A 19,555-nucleotide genomic window follows, 5' to 3' on the forward strand; every position below is an offset into this window, starting at 1 on the left:
ACCTCACCAACTTAGGGTCTTGTTGCCTTTTAAAAACTTTTTTTTCTAATTTTATGGACCTATAATGTTAAGGCAATTAAATTTGCATTTATATTATTTTCTGCTAAGACCATCACTCTCCTGACATAACTTTCCATATTGTTTAAATTTTAATCTCTTTCTGAGCAGAATCCCGTTTCACACTTACATAGTTAATTCAGTTACTTGGATAATAAACATGTGTCTGGTTTTTGTTGGGCTTTTTGTTTCATTGGCACACATTTTTCCACATTCTTTTTCCTTTCTTTTTATATTCTATGGAAGATAAAATACAGGTTAGTTCATTCATCAAACATCCTTTGAGTCCCCACCGTGTGGGAGTGCTAAGGATACAAAGGTGAGTATGCTGGGGTTCCCCTTTTTCTTCCTTTGCTCACCCTACAGAAGTCACTGTCCCTGGTCGTCTTTTCCTGTTTTACAGGATGAGCAGGATTTTTTTTTTTTTTTTCTTAATGATATGTGATATTTACCCTATGCACTTTGTAACCAGGGTTTGTATATTCAGCTTTACCCATGGGAAACTCCACTGACATATTTCTGGCACTGTCAGAAATTCCTTGGTGCTGTTCACAGTTCTTCTAGCTTGTATTCAACTGGCTTCATACACTCAAAGACATCTTCAAGTGGACCACTGGGAAAGAGAGGCCCTTCGCGAGCAAATAGAACTCACCAAGAAGCAACTCGGCAGAGCAGATCTGCTGGGACTGTAGGCCTGTGGGCTGCCCTGCAAGGCCCTGGCAGGTGTGATGCTGCCTTTACCATCAGAAATGACAAACTGGGTACCTGCTTGGAAGATACAATTTGGTTTCTACTATCTGGAATAAGTCTATCACTCAGTCCAGAGAAGGGTACGTGGAGGATGCTGGGAATGGGACTTAAGCACTTGACAGCTGTACTTGAGAGAGGCTTTGATCCCACGTCACAAAATATGAACCAGAAATGGAAACCCATGTCCCTGGCCATGAGCATCACCCAACACATTGCAGACCAGAACCTGTGCACACAGAGGGCTCCCAATCTCCATTATATGTTCCAGACATTCCTCCTGGACATTTTCATTTGGGTGTCAAGCTCAGTACATCCAAGACTGAACACACCACCCTCCCATCGTTCCCCAAACTGCCCGCTCCTCACTATTCCCAGTCCTGATTATAATGGTCTCACTACTGGCCCCATCACCCAAGCTAAAATCATGGTCATCTTCCTTGATCCTTTCTGTGACCTCCTCCCTTCCCTCCCCTTGTAACTACCTGGTCTCCAGGTTTAACCAGCTGTATTAACTTCCTACTGCTGCTGTAGTAAACTACCCTAATCTTAGTGGCTTAAAACAGCACAAATTTATTCCCTTATAGTTCTAGAGGTCAGAAGTCAAAACTGAGTCTCAAAGGACTAAAATCAAGGTGCCATCAGGGCTGGTTCCTTCTGTAGGCTCCAGAGCAGCATCCATTTCTTGTCTCTTCCAGTTTCTAGAGGCCATCTGCCTTCTTTGGCTTGTGGCCACACCACTCCAATCTCTGCTTCCACCATCACATTGCCTTCCTCCTACTTGTCACTCTGATTTCCCGCCTCGCTCTTATAAGGATCCTTGTAATTACATCAGGCCCACCTGGACAATCCAAAATAATCTTCTCCAGCTCAAGATTCTCGATTTAATCACACCTGCAAAGTACCTTTTGCTATATAAGGTGTTACTTACAGGTTCAGGGATTAGGATGTGGACATCTTGAGGGGGCATTATTCTGCCTACCATACCTTCCTAACTACTTAATATTCCTTGAGCCCATTTTTTTTCAACTGTCACTGCTTTTCAGGCCATATCATCTCTCATCTAGGCTATTAAAACAGCCCTTTAATTGGTCTCTGCCTCTGGTCCTGCCATCTCCAATCCATTATCCTTCTAATTGCATCTTCTATGTCTCTCCTGATTAAAAGTTTTTACTGACTCCCCATTACTTTCAGGAGAAAGTCTAAGCACCTTACATGGTATGCAAGGCTTTCTTTGATTTTTCCTTGCTCACTTTCTCAGCCTAATTTTCCACCAACCACTACAAAGCTACTTTTCATTCTTCAAGAATTGAATAGTGGGGTTGTGAAGTCACACATCTCAGGCTTGAACCGCCCCCCTCCACCACCACCTCTGACCAAATACAAATTCTTGGGCCAGTGACTTAATCTCTCTGTACCTCAGTTTCCTCTTGTAAGTAAAAAAATTTGGCCCACAAAAGTTGTTGTGATGATTAAATTAATAAAGTACTTAAAACGGTGCTTGGGATATAGCTTTTCTTCTGTTGTTCCAGGTCCTTCCAGTTCCATTGATGCTGTCTGGAATGCTCTCCCCACTCCTGTTTACCTGGGAATTCTTACTCATCCCATCCGGGCTCAGCTCAATTTATCACCTCCTCTGCAAAGTCCTCCCTGGTGCTGTCTCCTTCTGCCACAGGCCAAGTGAGTCGGCTGCTTTCACCTCTGCAGCCGTTGAACCCTGTGTAAAGGCTAATAATGAACCCTATCATATTGTATTTACAGTTATTTGATTATATATATAGGGGGAATCATCATGAAATATTAATATTTGTGCTTTCCTTTTCTACACTTCCTTGTATATGAAACCCCTCCCCTCGTCAGCCGGAGGCATTCATGTTGCCTGAAGAATTAGGATTTTTATAGCAAGAATGTAAAAAGAAAGAAATAAAAAAGGGACTATGTTTAGTGTTTCAACTTACACACCAGACTTCAGTGTAGACACCCATGTGAATAGTTTTGAAAACCAAGTGCCGGGCTTTATAGAGAGAAGAAAGGGATCTTGAGAACCCAAAAGATGGCCCTGAAGGAAGCAGGGTGTGAAGTTTTTGCCTTAACAGGGGACTGGAAAGAGTGTAGAAGGGTATCTAGTCCATCTTCCTCATGGGGAGACTAGTTAGAGGGTCCCCCAGGATAGGAGCAAGTACGGGACTCAACCTTGGAGGAGATCAGAGTGAGATGTGGAAAGGAGCCAACCAGCCTCAAGGGACTGCCCAGCAACAGGACCAGATTGCATGATGGCAGTCAAGCCAATGTCAATAACTATCCATGGACATTTGAGCTAGCACTGGGCTGAAGAGCTACAGTCATTGTCTGCTCCTCATTTGCAGATGAAGTCCTCTCTTAGCTGCCTACTGTTGCCCTTGGATTGCTCATCAGAAGTGACGCCCATCCTTGCCAAACCCCATCTGAACCATCTTATGTGGACATCAGTTCAGGAACCTTGTAAGCCTCATAAAGTAAAAGTGTGGCATCTTGACACTGCTGATGATGGTGTGGAAAAGAAAGTCCCTAGCACCTGAACTTGAGAGTAACTGACCAGTAGTGGTGCTGACCCTCTTCACATGACTACACACCAAGCCAGACAGAGCCCTGAGCAGGCAGCAAGCGTTGTGTTGGATTCATCTCTGTATCACTAACACATGGCTGGAGCTCAGTAGATGATTATTATATTGGAAGAATGAATGAAAATCACAGCCTAGTGAGGAAGACAGTTACATGAACAAATAGTTATAGTACAAACTAAGTGCTGTGATAAAAGACTGCAGAAAGCACTGAGTGAGCAGAAGAGGAGGAAGGGATTTCTTGAGGCAACACAGGACTAGCACACAAGTTGCTTTATGCCCACGTCAGAGTGCCATTGGAGTAGATCCTCTTGGGGACGTCTGCCCAACCCAGTGCCCTGTTCTCTCTGGACACTAGACCACCCACAGGGCTGGGTCCCTGGCAGTTCCCTTCGCCACAGATGATGGGCTCTTAACACATGACCCAAATTGGCCAATGGGTCCTTCCTCCCATGATTTTGCTGTTGGGATTCAGGGATGCCAGTCCATTTCCACTTGTCACCTGACTTGAGGATTCGGAACTGGCCATATTTGGCCATATGCTCAGAGCAGAGGAGGAAGTAGATCTTCTAAGAGGGACAAGATGAGGGGATGTGCAGAAAGGTGAGTAGGAGATGGTGAGGCCCAGAGAGAGAGAGAAGCTACCTCACTGCTCAGTGGCTTGTATGATCCTGGTTCTCATTCCTCTTGAAGCCTGGCTGACCCCTGCCCTTGAGTTCCTTATGGTACCTCTGAAGGCTTGTATTAAATTCCCACTTTTGCTTAAGCTGGCCAAGAAGATTTCTGTTCTGTGCAACCAAAAGTCTTGACTAATGTTATCCTTACAGATGTCACCTTCACGGTCACAGCAGACACTCACACAGCTCTTACAATGCCCCACACTTTGTCCTGACAGCTTTACATGTAATAACCCATTAAATCCTCACCACAGTCCTATAAAGAATAGTACAACTATTCTTACCATTTTTCAAATGAAGAAACTGAGGCACAGAGAGGTTAAGCAACTTACCCATGGTCATATGGCTAGTAAGTGGTGGAGCTGAGATTCAAACCTGGACACAGTTCATGCCTAGCATTGCAGTTTTATCATATTTTGTTGAGCAAGAGATTGTATTTTGTATTTTTTAACCCACTCTCCTGGATGAATGCAGTTCTAAATGCAAAACACCGTGAGAGCCCTGTTTGAGTCCCCTCTTCTGTCTGGGCTCAGGGTTGCAGCCAGAGAAAAGAGGAGTTGACTGGGTGGGCCTGGAGCCCGGCCCACTCCGATTGCCCCACAGGCCTTGCCTCTCACTTTACCGGGCCTGGCAGAGGAAGCGCGGGAAGGCGCTGCTAGGCCAGGTACAGGGTTTGGCGGCAAAGCTGCTTCTGCGGCGGGAGGCGAGAGCCGCGCCCAGGCACCTGGCAGGCAGCCCAGCTCTACTGCTGAAATAATACCTGGAACAAAGGAGTCCTCCCGCCACGTCTGGCCACGTCTCCTTGTCCCCACAGCTCCCGGACTGAGGAATCTGACCTCCAGGCCAGGGCAGATTGGGTCCTCACACGGCCTCAGGAGGTGGCAGTGAGGCCTCGAGGCCCAGCCGGGGTCACCTTCTTGGCTGTCCCAGGCCTCCCAGATACTGCACGGATTCTAGTCAATTTCCACCCAGCGACTCTGATGGGCTTCTTGAGCTTCTAATCACTGCCACCCTCCCCCATGATGTCCAGGCAGGTAGCTGCCCAGCTCAAGGACCTGGAAGCCCCCAGCCAGGAAGTTTGTCCCAGATGCAGACTGGACAGATGTGCACCTATGATAAATAAGAAATGGGAACTCCAGCATAATCACGGCAGGCATTTGGGAGAGTAAATCTGGACTGGGGCCTGGGAGAATGAAAAGGAAAGACTCTGGGACTCCAAGGGTGTTGGTGTAGGTCTCGGTGGGCATATCTTCAGCAGAGCACTAGAAGCTCCCCAGAGGGGAGGCCCAGGCTCCTGAGAGGGTGGCCAGCTTATGACCAGTTCCTCCTTCCTTCCTTCCTTCCTTCCTTCCTTCCTTCCTTCCTTCTCCTGAGCAGGACCCAAGGTGCACGGATCTAGACAAGAGACCACCTCGCTGTAGCAAATTCATTTGCACAGGGGCTGGTCCAGGAGCCCCAGGCCAGCATCAAGCCTTATCCGAACTCTGTGCTGTAGTGACCACTGTCATCAGGGCCACCACCAGCCCATGTGGTGCCTACAATGATTCAGAAAAAGAACTCTTTCCTCTAGGTGGATGCAGCCCTTTGCCAGGACCCCAGCAGTGCCAAGTGGAGCAGGGCATGGAGCTGGACTTCAAGCCCACTTGCATCTCATCTATGTGATTTTTGTGCATAGGCAACTTGGGCTCTCTTAGGCAGAGGCAACACCCATTAGGGTAATCCCCAAACTATGATCCTGGGCCCCTGATCCCCTGATCCCCTGGTCCAGCCCTGCCCCCCTGACCTAGATATGCCACAGGATGCACAGAAGGAGATCGATTCAGAGGGGGTCCCTCTTCATTGGCCCAAACCAACTTTAGTCAGTAAAGCAAGGACTCAGGAGAGGTCCCCCAGAGGCACTGATGGGAGCCTTCTTCCTGGGCAAAAACCCCTGGATGGGGGCCCCCCCATCCCCGGGGTTACCCCCAAGACTGCCCTGAAGACACATGCTGTCCAGGGGAGACGCTGACCGTCAATATGTGGTTCTGAATGGAAGAGAAACCAGCCCTGGTCAGGCAGAGGTGGCCCTGAACTTGTACCCTCAGGCCTGGACTTCTGCATCCAGGGCTCACTGCTCAGTGCCCAGACCCAGGGAACCCACAGGCTCTAGGCCTGCCTGGCCTGCCTCAGTGGGCTGGGCTGCTCCTCTGGGCAGAGGGGACAGCACCCCGTGACCTCACGGGGCCCGGCTCCGAGCACGGCCTACACATATACTTGTCCCATGAACAAAAGAATCCTCCCAAGGGAGAGGCCGTCCTGAGGCAGGTGTGGGCGCTGGACTTGGAGTCCAAGGATCTCCAGCCCCACAACTCGCTGGCCGTGGGACTCTCTGACCCTCACTTCCTGTCCTCTAAAGTAGGCATAACAGGCAACTGCCTCCCTTGGTATTAATATTAAAATAGCAACGACAACAATATAGCAGCAAGGACAACTTCCTCTGTGTGAAGGGCTTTGCATTAATCCTCACCATACTCCTACGAAAGGGGCACTGTCCCTACTTTACAAATAACTTAGTAATGATGAGCCCTGCTCAGGAAATGGCAGCCGCATCCTTTGCGAATGAAATACCAAATCGTGTGATTTTGGGAAAGGGGGAGTGTGGAGCTGTGGGGAATTGTGGATTCCACAGTCTGGGGTAGAGCCCCAGCCACGGTGGTGACCCCGTGGTAGCGTAACAGCGGTCAAACCCCTTGATCACCACAAAGAGAGGCTAAGGGACGTTCAGGAAAACCAGGAGTGGTCTGAATTTCTGGCTTCTCTCTGCCCCCTGGTGGACATCTGCAGCCTAGCACCCAGAGGAAGCTAGCCCCAACACAGAGAGGCTCCCAGGGACTTGGGGACTCGCCATGTGCCCTCTGCAAAGACCCTCACTCTGCTGAATCCCAGTCCCCATTGTTTAAATGGGGATAATAACCAACTTCATCAGGATGTTGTGAGGATTAAATGTAGTAGCAAATGTGAAACACCTGCCACTGAGCCATGCACATAGAGAGTATTCAAGAAATATTAATCATCGTTACCATCTAGCCCCTTAATCTTTGACCTCTCCCTCTCCTTAGCCTCCATGTCAAGTCACCAAGCCCTGCTGATTCTCACTCCTCTCTCATCCCCTCTACCCCCTAGGTCAGGCCTCACCATCTCTCCCTAGATTCTTCCAGTGGCTTCACCACCTTACCCTTCATCCTTCTGCCTCTCGGGCACCTCCACTCAGTGACCCACTCTGCACTCTGCAAGACCTGATCTGCAAATGCTTCATCTTGGACAGCCAGCCAAGTCCCTGAGCTCTGCCACCAGGGACCCTGCCTCCTCTGCAGCCTCTGTGACCCTATGCCTTTCAGCTCCTTGCGTTCTGACCACACCCAGCTTAGGCCTGATGGTCCTGCTCCCAGGAGGTTCATGGTTCATTGGTCGCTGAGTCTTTCTTTCCCTCCTCTGTCATAGCCCCCAACCGTAACCCTAATCCTAACCCTAACCCTAACCCTAACCCTAGCCCTCCTCTGTTGTAGCCCAGATCCCACCCTAGGACTCAGTTTCCTTATCTGCCAAACTGTACTAATGCAACGATGAAAAGAGATAATGTACTGAAGTCCTTGGCCCAGAGTAGCCACTCAACAGAAGCCAGGTGCCTACAACTGGGACAGAGGTTTCTGTCATCAGAGTGCAGTGGGGAGTCACAATCTGCCGTTCAGAGGGGCTGGGATGTGAGGGACCCAAGGCTGAGCAGTGAGTGCAGACGAGGCCTCTGGGTAGAACCCAGCGCTCGATTGGCCACTTCAAAGCTGGCCTCATGCTTCCCTTGGAGCTGCAGGGCAGCTGGGGAGAGTCCCTCTGGCTCAGTGGCCCCAGAGCAGCACTGGGACTGCTGACAGCCACGGCCTTGGGACCGGGAGCACCAACTAAGGGGAGGGAAGCATTGGGAATGAGTCGGGCCCCTTCCAACCCTCTGTCAGGGCTGGGCCAGAGCAGTGGGCTGGAGGCCTAGGAGCCTGACAGAAGGTAGGGAAGACAACAACAGGGGTCCTCTGGGCCATTTGGGGAAATTGAGGTTGGGATGAGGGAAAAGAACTTCCTTAAGATTACATAGGGCATTCATTAATTCAACACATTTTTATTCTATTTAATGTTTTGGCTAAGTATTATAATATATTTGTACCATTCGAGAAACCATATATAGAATGATATAGGACTTTCCCTGCTACCTCTACCTTTATTCCATTCCTTATAAGTAATCAGTTTTATTGGTTTCTTGTGTGTCCTTTTCATGTAAATAAATAAAGGCAAATATGAATATATGTTATTATTCCACCCCCCTTTTACCCAAAGGATAGTATACAAAGTTCTGCATCTTGCTTTTTTCACTTAACAGTGTATTTTGTAGCTTATACCAGTTCATAGAGAGCTCCCTTGTTCTTATTTTCAGTTGCTTAGAATTCCAGTGTGGGATGTACCATAGCTTATTTAACCAGTCCCTTCCTTATTAATGGACACTGGGTTTGTTCCAAACTTTTGGTATAACCAACAATACTGCAATATACTCAGGACTGATAAGGGGGCAAAAATGTCAAGGGCACAACTGTATCAGTTGTTAAAATGTTGAAATACTCTCATAGTAACTGGCAAATAGTACCATTGCAACTGTAAAAATTGATGAATTTAATTAATAATCTAAATTCTATTATAAACCGTGGTTCTATTATTCAAGCTGTGGTTGTAGGATGTAGAAGTTACTCAACTGGCCTCCTGTCATGCGGCATCAGAGAAGCACTGGCAGTGCTATCTGGGACGTCAGCCTGGGCTGGGTGAGCAGGATGACTGTCCTGAGAAGGTTTCACAAAGAACCCTGTATTTTAGAAGGATCGCCAGTTTATCATTGCACTCAAACGATTTAGTTGTGATTGCTTGTAAAGAGTTTGGTTTTATTGAGTTTTTGTTGGTTCATTTTACTTCTTGTTAAGTAGGATGAACCCACTGTTTTGATATTTAGACTCAAGATTTATAATGAACCATTTAAAACAAACACTAAAATTTTAAAAGGCAAGAAATTTTGGATAATTCTTAATGATGCTTTTAGAGACCTTAAACATGAATCTTCTGTTTCTGGGAGGAGGAGGGAAGAAGAAATAGTAAGAATAATGGGTTGCAGTCTGCATATCTTTAAAATTTTTTTTTTGTTAGAGAAGTTGTGGGTTTACAGAAAAATCATGCATAAAATACAGGATCTCCATACACCTTCCCACCACCAACAGTTACATTGATATGGAAAATTTGTTACAATTGATGATAGCACTTTTTTGTGATTCTACTATTTTTTTTTTTAACAGTGGTTACATATGTTACAATAGATGAAAGATTAAAGTAGTACTGTTAACTATTGTCCATAGTTTACGTAGGGGTATTTTCCCGCATATTCCCAACCTATTATTTATTTTTTCATGCATGTCTTTATTTTATTACTCATCTACCCATTCAGTAAATAAAGGGGGTGTCAGTCACAAGGTTTTTACAATCACATGGTCACAAGATAAAAGCTATATATTTATACAATCATTATCAAAGATCAAGGCTACTGGATTACAGTTCAACAATTTCAGGTATTTCCTTCTGGCTACTCTAATACACTAGAAAATAAAAAGAAATGTCTATATAATGAGTCAGTAGTCATAATCATTTGTCAAATCCTAACTTCTCCATTACAATTCCTCTATGTCCTTTGTTTATTCTCTTAATCTTCAGGGATATCTAGGCAATGATCATTCTAATTTCTTCATACTGAAAGAGGTGTCGACATTACGGGGTAGAGGAATGAAACTGGTTGATGTTCTTAGAGAGATTGGTACCTCTGGATTTCAGAGCCTATCCGGCATGGGAAAAATCTGGAGGCTTTAAGTTTCTGAAAATAAACTTAATATGTATTTTATAGAGTCTTAGATAGAGTCCAGGGTATTCTTAAGTTTTTTCAGGAAACCTGTTGGCTGTGGCTTGCCATACTGTGGCAAACTGCAATATCTGGCAGAAGCTTGCATAAGAGTAATCTCCAGAATGACCTCTTGACTCTATTTGAAATCTCTAAGCCACTGAAACTTTATTTTGTTTCATTTCTTTCCCCACTTTCGGTCAAGAAGGCATTGTCAATCCCATGATGCCAGGGCCAGGCTCATCCCTGGGAGTCATAGCCCAAGTTGCCAGGGAAATTCACACCCCTGGGAGTCATGTCCCACGTAGGGGGGAGGGCAGTGACTTTATTTTCAGAGTTTAGCTTAGAGAGAGAGAGGTCACATCTGAGCAACAGAAGAGTTCTCTGGGGATGACTCAGTGATAATTATAAGGAGGCTTAGTTTTGCCATTACAGAAATAAGTTTCATAAAGGCAACCCTCAAGATCGAGGGCTTGGCTTATTAAATTGGCAGTCCCTAATGTTTGAGAGAGTATCAAGATTTCCCCAGGTAGGGAAGTTTAATAGTTCCACATTTTTTCTCCAGTTTGCAAGTACTTTTTTATTTTCTGCCCAAAATACTCTGAAATATACCAGGGTATTACATTAACCTATACAGAATAACAAGATTTCATTTCCTGTTCTAGGTTCCATGTACTTAGACTGTTTAAATAAACTGACCAGACAGGTTAAATTAGATAGTGTGCTACAGAGAATTTAGATTCTGTACATCCTATGGTATCACACAGATGTTGAAGTTTTACGATACAGCAATATCATAGACTGTAGAATATTTGTCTTTTTGTTTCTGACTTATTTTACCTAACATAATGTCCTCTAGGTTCATTCACCTCATTGCCTGCATCATGACTTAATTCCTTTCTGCAGCTGCACAATGTTCCATCATGTGTCTACACCACAGTGTGCCCTTCTGCTTATCAGCTGATGTACCCTTGGGCCACCTCCATCCATTGGCAATCACGGATAATGTTGCCATAAACACCAATGTGCAAATGTCTATTCGTGTCCCTGCTTTCAGTTCTTCTGGGCATATATCTAGTAACTGGATTGCCAGATAATATGGCAACTCCATATCTAGCTTCCTAAGAAACTGCCAGACCACTCTCCAGAGGGGCTGCACACTTCCACTTCCTCACCAACAGTGAAAAGGTCTTTCTCCACCTTTCCTCCAGCACTTGTAGTTTTCTGTTTATTTCTTAAGAAATAGTTTTATTCACACACCATACAGTCCACCCTAAGTGTACAATCAATGGCTCCTGGTATAATCACATAGTTATGCATTCACCACCATAAGCTCTATGAGAACATTCCCATTTCTTCCAAAAAGAAAGAAGGGGAAAAAAAGAAAGAAAAAAAAATCCCATACCCTCCCTTATACATACACGACTCTAGCCTTACTATTTTCAACCATACACACACTCAGCTTTGTTAATTACATTTATGATATTGTGCTACCATCACACAGTATTGTGCTATTTCCAAAATTTACCATCAACCTAATTGAACATTGTGTACTCCTTAAGCATTGATTGCCCAATCTCTGCCCTCTTTCTATTTCCTGATAACCTGTGCTCTCTAATTTAACTCTCAGAGTTTGCTTATTATAGTTAGTTCATATTAGTGAGACCATTCGGTATTTGTCCTTTTGTTTCTAGCTTATTTCGCTCAACATAATGTCCTCAAGGTTCATCCATGATGTTGCATGCATCGTACTTTATTCTGCTTACAGCTGCATAATATTCCATTGCGTGTATATACCACAATTTGTTTATTCACTTGTCAGTTGATGGACATTTGGGCTGTTTCCGTCTATTGGCATCGTGCACAATGCCGCTATAAACATCGGTGTGCAAATGTCTGTTTGTGTCCCTGCTTTCAGTTCTTCCTAGTAGAATGCCTAGTAATGGGATTGCTGGATCATATGGCAATTCTTTACTTAGCTTCCTGAGGAACTGCCAAACTGCCTTGCAGAGCAGCTGTACCATTCTGTATTCCCACCAACAGTGAATAAGTGTACCTATTTCTCCACATCCTTGTCAGCACTTGTAGCTTTCTGTTTTATGGATAATGGTCATTCTAGCAGGTGTGAGATAATATCTCATTGTGGTTTTGATTTCCCTAATAGCTAGTGAAGTTGAGCATCCTTTTGTATACTTCTGAGCCATTTGTATTTCCTCTTTGGAAAAGTGTCTATCCATGTCTTTTGCCCATTTTTAAATTGGGTTGTTTGTCTTTTTGTTGTTGAGTTGTAGGATCTCTTTGTATATTCTGGATATTAAACTTTTATCTGATAAGTAGTTTCCAAATACTGTCGCTCATTGAGTAGTTGCCTTTTTACTTTCCTGACAAAGTTCTTTGACACACAAAAGTATTCAGTTTTGAGGAGATCTCATTTATCTACTTCATCTTTCATTGCTTGCACTTGGGTGTTGCATATCTTTTGATACTGTTCCAAAATCTGAAGAGCCTGGAATGTTTTTGATAGCATACAAGTATCAGCAGAATATAAAACAAATAATTTATATTTCTGGAATAAGATACAAATGTATAGACTTTTACTTCAGGTAATAATGGGCTGGGTAATTCTGATCAATCCTTTTCCTGAGGACAACTAGGAAATTTGGACAAAACATCTGAAAAATCACCTACTTAACAACTGTGGTGGCTTTAAAATGTGTCCACAAAGTCTTTGACATGCATTCCTTGAGAGGCGGAGCCCAATTCTCTTTCCATTCAGTGTGAGCTGGACTTCATGTCTTGCTTCTAAGGAATAGGATAAAGTGGAGGTGATAGTGTGCAGCTAAGTCACTAACGAATTGTGGGTTTCCCTTTGCTTTCTCTCCTCAATCCTCACTCTGGGAGAAGCCAGTTTCCATGTTATGAGGACACACAAGCAGCCGAGGTGAGAGACTGCAGCCTCTTGTCAACAGCCAGCACTATCTTGCCAGACGTGCACGAACCACCTTGGCAGCAGATCCTCTGGCTCTAGCCAAGCTTTGGGATGAGTGCGGCAGCAGCTGACAGCCACCGCAACCCTGTGAGAGGCCCTGTCAGACCACCTAGCAAAGGCACTTCTAGATCCTGACCCTGTAATGTAATAAAGATTTACTGTTATTGTTTATTGTTTTAAGCTGCTAAATTTTGGAGTAATTTGTTATTCAGCAATAAATAACTACCACAAAGGTATTAGATTGCTGACGAATTAGGAAAAAATTACCAAGTTGGCCAAGACCCTGGAGAGTGTAGAGGCTCAAGTTGGTGAGCCTGGTGTTTAGAGCTGCTTTTAATCTGAGGGCAATTCCTGAGGGGCCAGCTTAGAGGCTGAGTAGTACATTTCACAAATTTGCAGGGTAAGTGGGACAGGGTTTGGAGTCAGGGACCACCAAGGAGGGTTCCCTAGTGAACCTCCCTCACTTTGGGTTGGGACTTTGAAAGGCTATTCTCTAGGAGTATGTAAGGATGAATGGGAAGTAGAAAGCCTCAAAAATAATGCACCTCAGCTTCATACCATCTCCATCCTTGAAATTGTATGAAGATGATCCCAGATTCCAAGTCGTTCCAGGTGCTGGGTAGAAGCAAAAGTAAGTGCTCTCTGGACTTACTCTCTAGAGGAAGATAACATCATCCAAGGTCTCAAATCATTTCTACAAATAATTTTGCAAATACAATGCCCAGTGCACACATACACACACACACACACACAAGAACACAAGGAGACATTGACATGAAAAAACTAGTAGAAACAATAGACAATAAAAATAGATCCTCTTGATTGGTTTCTGGAACATTGGGTATCAGTGTGACACCTGAAACTCAGAGCTAGAGCTTGGCAGATATGAATGTCAGTATTAACACATATGGCAACTGTTTAAAAAAAGCTGAGAAAGAGACCAGACTTCAATTAGAGATATGAATGAAGCAGATCTTGTTAAGACTAGAGCAAATCAGGCCAAAGTTTAAAGGCTGAGACTGTGTGTTTAAACTTCAACTTCCATGTGAGACCAAGGAAAGAGATCTTTATTTGGTGCAGGATCTATATTTTCTAAACAATATAACTTCTATAGTCAGTTTGTTCAAACATCACAATTAGAAGGAACTTTGAATAGGAAGTGAGATATGGCAAGTCTGTATAGGTTAGATGAAATAGCAACACATTCCAAAGTAATTTGGGCAGAGAATAAAAATATGTATGCAGGGCCCCCCTGAGGAGCTGGGGGAGAATGCAGAGGTGTTGGGCTTCCTCACCTGGATTGTTGCTGATGTTCTCACAAACACCATGAACTGGCGGTTTGATGTGCTGAGCCCTCTGTCTTGGGGCTTGTCCCTATGAAGCTCATTACTGCAAAGGAGAGGCTAAACCTGCTTATAATTGTGCCTAAGAGTCTCCCCCTGAGGACCTCTTTGTTGCTCAGATGTGGCCCTCTGTTGTAGTTTGCTAATGCTGCTGGCATGCAAAACACCAGAAATGGATTGGCTTTTATAAAAGGGGGTTTATTTGGTTACACAGTTACAGTCTTAAGGCCATAAAGTGTCCAAGGTAACACATGTACCTTCACTGAAGGAAGGCCAAGGGTGTCCAGAAAACTCCTGTTAGCTGGGAAGGCACGTGGCTGGTGTCTGCTCCAAAGTTCTGGTTTCAAAATGGCTTTCTCCAAGGACGTTCCTCTCTAGGCTACAGTTCCTCAAAAATGTCACTCTTAGTTGCACTTGGGGTATTTGTCCTCTCTTGGCTTCTCCAGAGCAAGAGTCTGCTTTCAACGGCCATCTTCAAACTGTCTCTCATCTGCAGCTCCTGTGCTTTCCTTAAAGTGTCCCTCTTGGCTATAGCTCCTCTTCAAAACATCACTCACAGCTGCACTGCACTGAGTTCCTTCTGTTATATCAGCTCATTTATATGGCTCCAGTGACTCAACTTAGACCCACCTCGAATGGGCAGAGCAACACCTCCATGGAAATTATCCAATCAGAATCATCACCCACAGCTGGGTGGGGCACATTCCAAAGAAACACTCAAAGAATTAAAATCTAATCAACACTGATAATGTCTGCCCACACAAGATTACATCAAAGATAATGGTGTTTGGGGGACACAATATATTCAAACTGGCACACACACTCTCTCTCTCTCTAGCTAAGCCACCTTGGCAGGTGATCTCACTGCCCTTCCCCCTATGTGGGTCCTGACTCCCAGGGGTGTAAATCTCCCTGGCAATGCAGGATATGACACCCAGGTGAATCTGGACCTGGCATTGTGGGATTGAGAACATCTTCTTGACCAAAAGGGGGATGCAACATGAAACGAAATAAAGTTTCAGTGGCTGAGAGATTTCAAATGGAATCAAGAGGTCACTCTGGTGGACATTCTTATGCACTATATAGGTAACACTTTTTAGGTTTTAATATATTGGAATAGCTAGAAGTAAATACCTGAAACTACCGAACTACAACCCAGTAGCCTTGACTCTTGAAGACGATTGTTTAACAACGTAACTTACAAGGGGTGACAGTGTGATTGTGAAAACCTTGTGGATCTCACTCCCTTTATCCAGTGTATTGATGGATGAGTAGATAAATGGGGACAAAAACTAAATGCAAAATAGGGTGGGATGGGGGGGATGATTTGGATGTTCTTTTTCTTTTTCTTTTTTATTCTTATTCTAATTCTTTCTGGAATAAGGAAAATGTTCAGAAATAGATTGGGGTGATGAATCACAACTATATGATGATGCTATGAACAGTTGATTGTACACCACAGATGACTGTATGGTATTTGAATATATCTCAATAAAACTGAATTTAAAAAAAGGAAGGAAGTCTTCAAGGTTCATGGACAAAACTTGAAGACATCATATTGAGTGAAATAAGCCAAATATTTTATGATTTCACTTATATGAAATACCTAAAATAAACAGATTCTTGGAGACAGAAAGTATCTGTTTTCAGTGACTGGAGGAGGCAGGATGGTGAGTTATTGCTTAACAAGTACAGACTTTTTGTTTGTGTTGATGACAAAAGTTTTGGTGATAAATGGTGGTGATGGCAGCACAATATTGAAAATGTAATTAATATCACTGAAAGTTGTTAAAACGGGAAATGTTATGTTGTATATATGTTACCACAATAAAAAATTATAAATAGAGAAAAAATAGATCCTCAAGAGCTTCAGATATTGGAGGTATAGACATAGACCTCTAAATAACTTCCTGCATTCAAAGAGATAAAAGGCAAGTTTGTAATTCATCCAAGAATTGGAAACTATAAAAAGTACCAAAAGGAAACCATAGAATTGAAAGATACGATAAATAAAAGTAAGAACTCAAAGAATGGGTTTGACAACTGAGAATTAGCAAACTGCAGGATGGGCCAAAAGAAAATATCTAGCATGAAGCACAGAGAGAGAGGACTGGAAAATATAAAACAAAGGCAAGAGACTGTCAGGAAGACCTCTAATTTCATAGGGATGGCAAGGAATAAAAGCTTCCACAACTCCACAAATGCTGAAAGTAGACCCCAAGACTCAATGATCAGAGCAAGACAGGTTATTCCTCACAGCACAGCAAGCAGCAGGTGCATCAGCATAGTTACATGAGTTCTGTTTGCCTCCGAGTCCCACGGGGGTAAAATGATGGGTCCAGACGGATAGTGCACACACAGTAGGTTGTGCTACAACTGAGGAACTCAGAGCCAGGGTTCTAGAACCTATTGTAGCAAGCAGCAAACAAACCAGTCCCCTTCCCCTGGAGAGTGAAATGGTGCAGGCAGTTACCCTGGGGTTCCTGGACCTACTTATTCACCTTTGTGATGAGTTACAGAAACTGCTCAGGATCAAACAGTTTGGTATGCTCAGCAAGGACAGGCAATGTGCTCTCAAGGCCCATGGTGGACTGCCTTTCTCAACAGTACACCCCTCAGCAGTCCTACCTATTCCTAAATGAATTCAAATTTCCACGTGAATATGCCACCCCACCAGCAACTCAGATTAGAAACACAGATTGGGTCTGGGAAATATCCATTCAATTTGTTTTATATGACACTTGATTCACGGCTATTATCAACAGAATTCTGATGGCAGTATGAGGCCAGGCTGCATAATTGAGCTCCACCATGCACCTGGATCCCTGACTCAGCCAAGTGAATAAGCCCCAGAGGGGACTTGTAGGTATTATTTCAGACAACTTTTTAGTTTCCTTTCTTACGCCATAAATGGACCATTGTGCTTGACCTATGATATTAGTTCCAAAACAGTAAGAGCTGTTGGCAACCGTACATGCTTCTTGCTGTTCAGCCAGGATCTAGTATAAAGCCAGACTATTATCCATTGCAACTTGCATGAGAGAGTTTGGGCTGATCTGCTGATCTTCTAGGACATGTGCTATCTCATTGGATGTGGTAGCTAAAGTAAAGGATAGGTTTCAATTATTGTCTCTAGAGCTTGGTTTCTGTTGGAAGGGATCAGAACTCATAGTACTATATAGAACCAGGGGTCAGTGTATACTCTAAATAGGACAGCCCTCTTTACTGGGGATCCAAGAAGGAAATGGTCCAAGGAGCAGTGTAATTGTCAATAATTACAAGAATGATAGGTGGGCCAGAAAGCAACCCTATCCCCAGTGGAAAACCAATCCATGGCCCACTCTCTGCCACATAAAAATATGTGATTCCAAGTCCCTTGGGGTGGTGCAGTGGATCCATATGGAGGCCAAACAGGCAATGGATTGCACCACAGCGAAGGAATTCAGGGCCAAGCACCCAGGACCTTTTGTGGCAAGCAGCAAACAAGCCAACACTAGCTACAAATTGATAAATATAGAAAGAATGATGGCATCAGAAACTCACCATTTAGCAACTATCATTGTAATAATTGATTCAGGTATGAAGCATCAATAGATGCTGAAACTGGTGGATGAAAGTGTGATATAGAACAGGATACTTTCATTGTCTCACTGTATCTCCCCATGAAATATTTATGTATTACTTATCAGTTAACAAGTACAAAACACTACTAACTTTACGGTGGAGAAATCTGGCTGACATGTTAATCAAGCGGAAAACACTACCATCATTAGTAATGGGACAAGTAGACATTGTGTGACTGCCCATGTGATGTGCTGAGAACATGGTGTTGCTTCTGCGGTATTCCTATATAAGTCATGGAAAATATCAGAAACCCAAACTGAGAGATATCCTACAAAGTAACTGGCATGTGTCAAAAATCATGATCAAGTTCAAAGTCATGAAAGATCTGGAAAGACTGAGTAACTGTCCAAAGAACAAAGGAAACTAAAGATCTATGACAACTGGATTGGATCCTTGGCCTATAAATAACATTTTTGGGACAATTAGCAAAATTTCAATGGAGTTGTGCTTTATATGGTTAATTAGTAGTTAGTTAATTATTGTAGTAGTTAATTATTGGTGTTGATTTCATGATTCTGACTATGTAGAAATTATGTACGAGAGTATCATTATTTTTAGGAAATACACACTGTGGTATTAAGGCATAATGGGGTATAATGGCTATAACTTACAAATGGTTCAAAAGCACACACACACACGCAGGCACACATGGAGGGTGAGAATAAGGTAAATGCCGTACAATGTAACAATTGGTAATGTGGGCGAAGGATATATGGGGGGTCTTTGTGCTATTTTCACAAGCTTTCTGCAAGGTTGAAATTATTTCAAACAAAAAATTTCTAGAAAAGAAAATGAAAGGATGGAAAAAGACATATCATGTAAATACTAACCAAAGAAAGCTGTTGTGTCTATATTACCAGAAAATGTAGACTTTAAGGCAAAAACATTACTGGAGATAGACACAATTCATAATAAAACTGCTCAGTATCAATTCACTAGAAAGACAAAAATAATACTAAAATTATATTCTCCAACAACATAGTCTCAAAATATTTAAAGCAAAAATTGACAGAAGTCAAAGAAGAAATAGACAAATTCAAAATCACAGTGAGAAATGCTGTTTGTTTTATTATCAATATATATACTTCTAAATAGCCTACAGGTCAAAGAAAAAATCACAATGGAAAACAGAAAATACTATAACTGAATGAAAATGAAAAAGTGAACTGTCTATACTTATGAAAAGCAGCTAAAGCCATGTTTAGAGAAGTTTATATATAAATTAGTATAAATCCATGTATTAGAAGAGAAGGAAGGCTGAAAATCAATGAGCTAAGCACCCTCTCAAGGAGGTAGTAAAAAGAGTAGTAGCTTAAACCCCTAAAAAAGGAAAGGGAAGGAAATTATAAATAATATAAAGTAATAAAATAAAGAAGATCAACAAAACCAAAACCAGTTTTTTTTTTTTTGGAAAAAACTAATAAAAGTGGAAAAACCCTGTCAAGTTAAATAAAGGGGAAAAGAAAGCACAAAAAAGCAACACCAGAAATGAAAAAGTGAGATATTACTACAGATCTACAGATCACAGTAACTCATACATTGCTGATTGTTCCAGTTTGCTGACG

The sequence above is a fragment of the Choloepus didactylus genome, chromosome 2, assembly GCF_015220235.1.
Source record: "Choloepus didactylus isolate mChoDid1 chromosome 2, mChoDid1.pri, whole genome shotgun sequence".
Classification (NCBI taxonomy): Eukaryota; Metazoa; Chordata; class Mammalia; order Pilosa; family Megalonychidae; genus Choloepus; species Choloepus didactylus.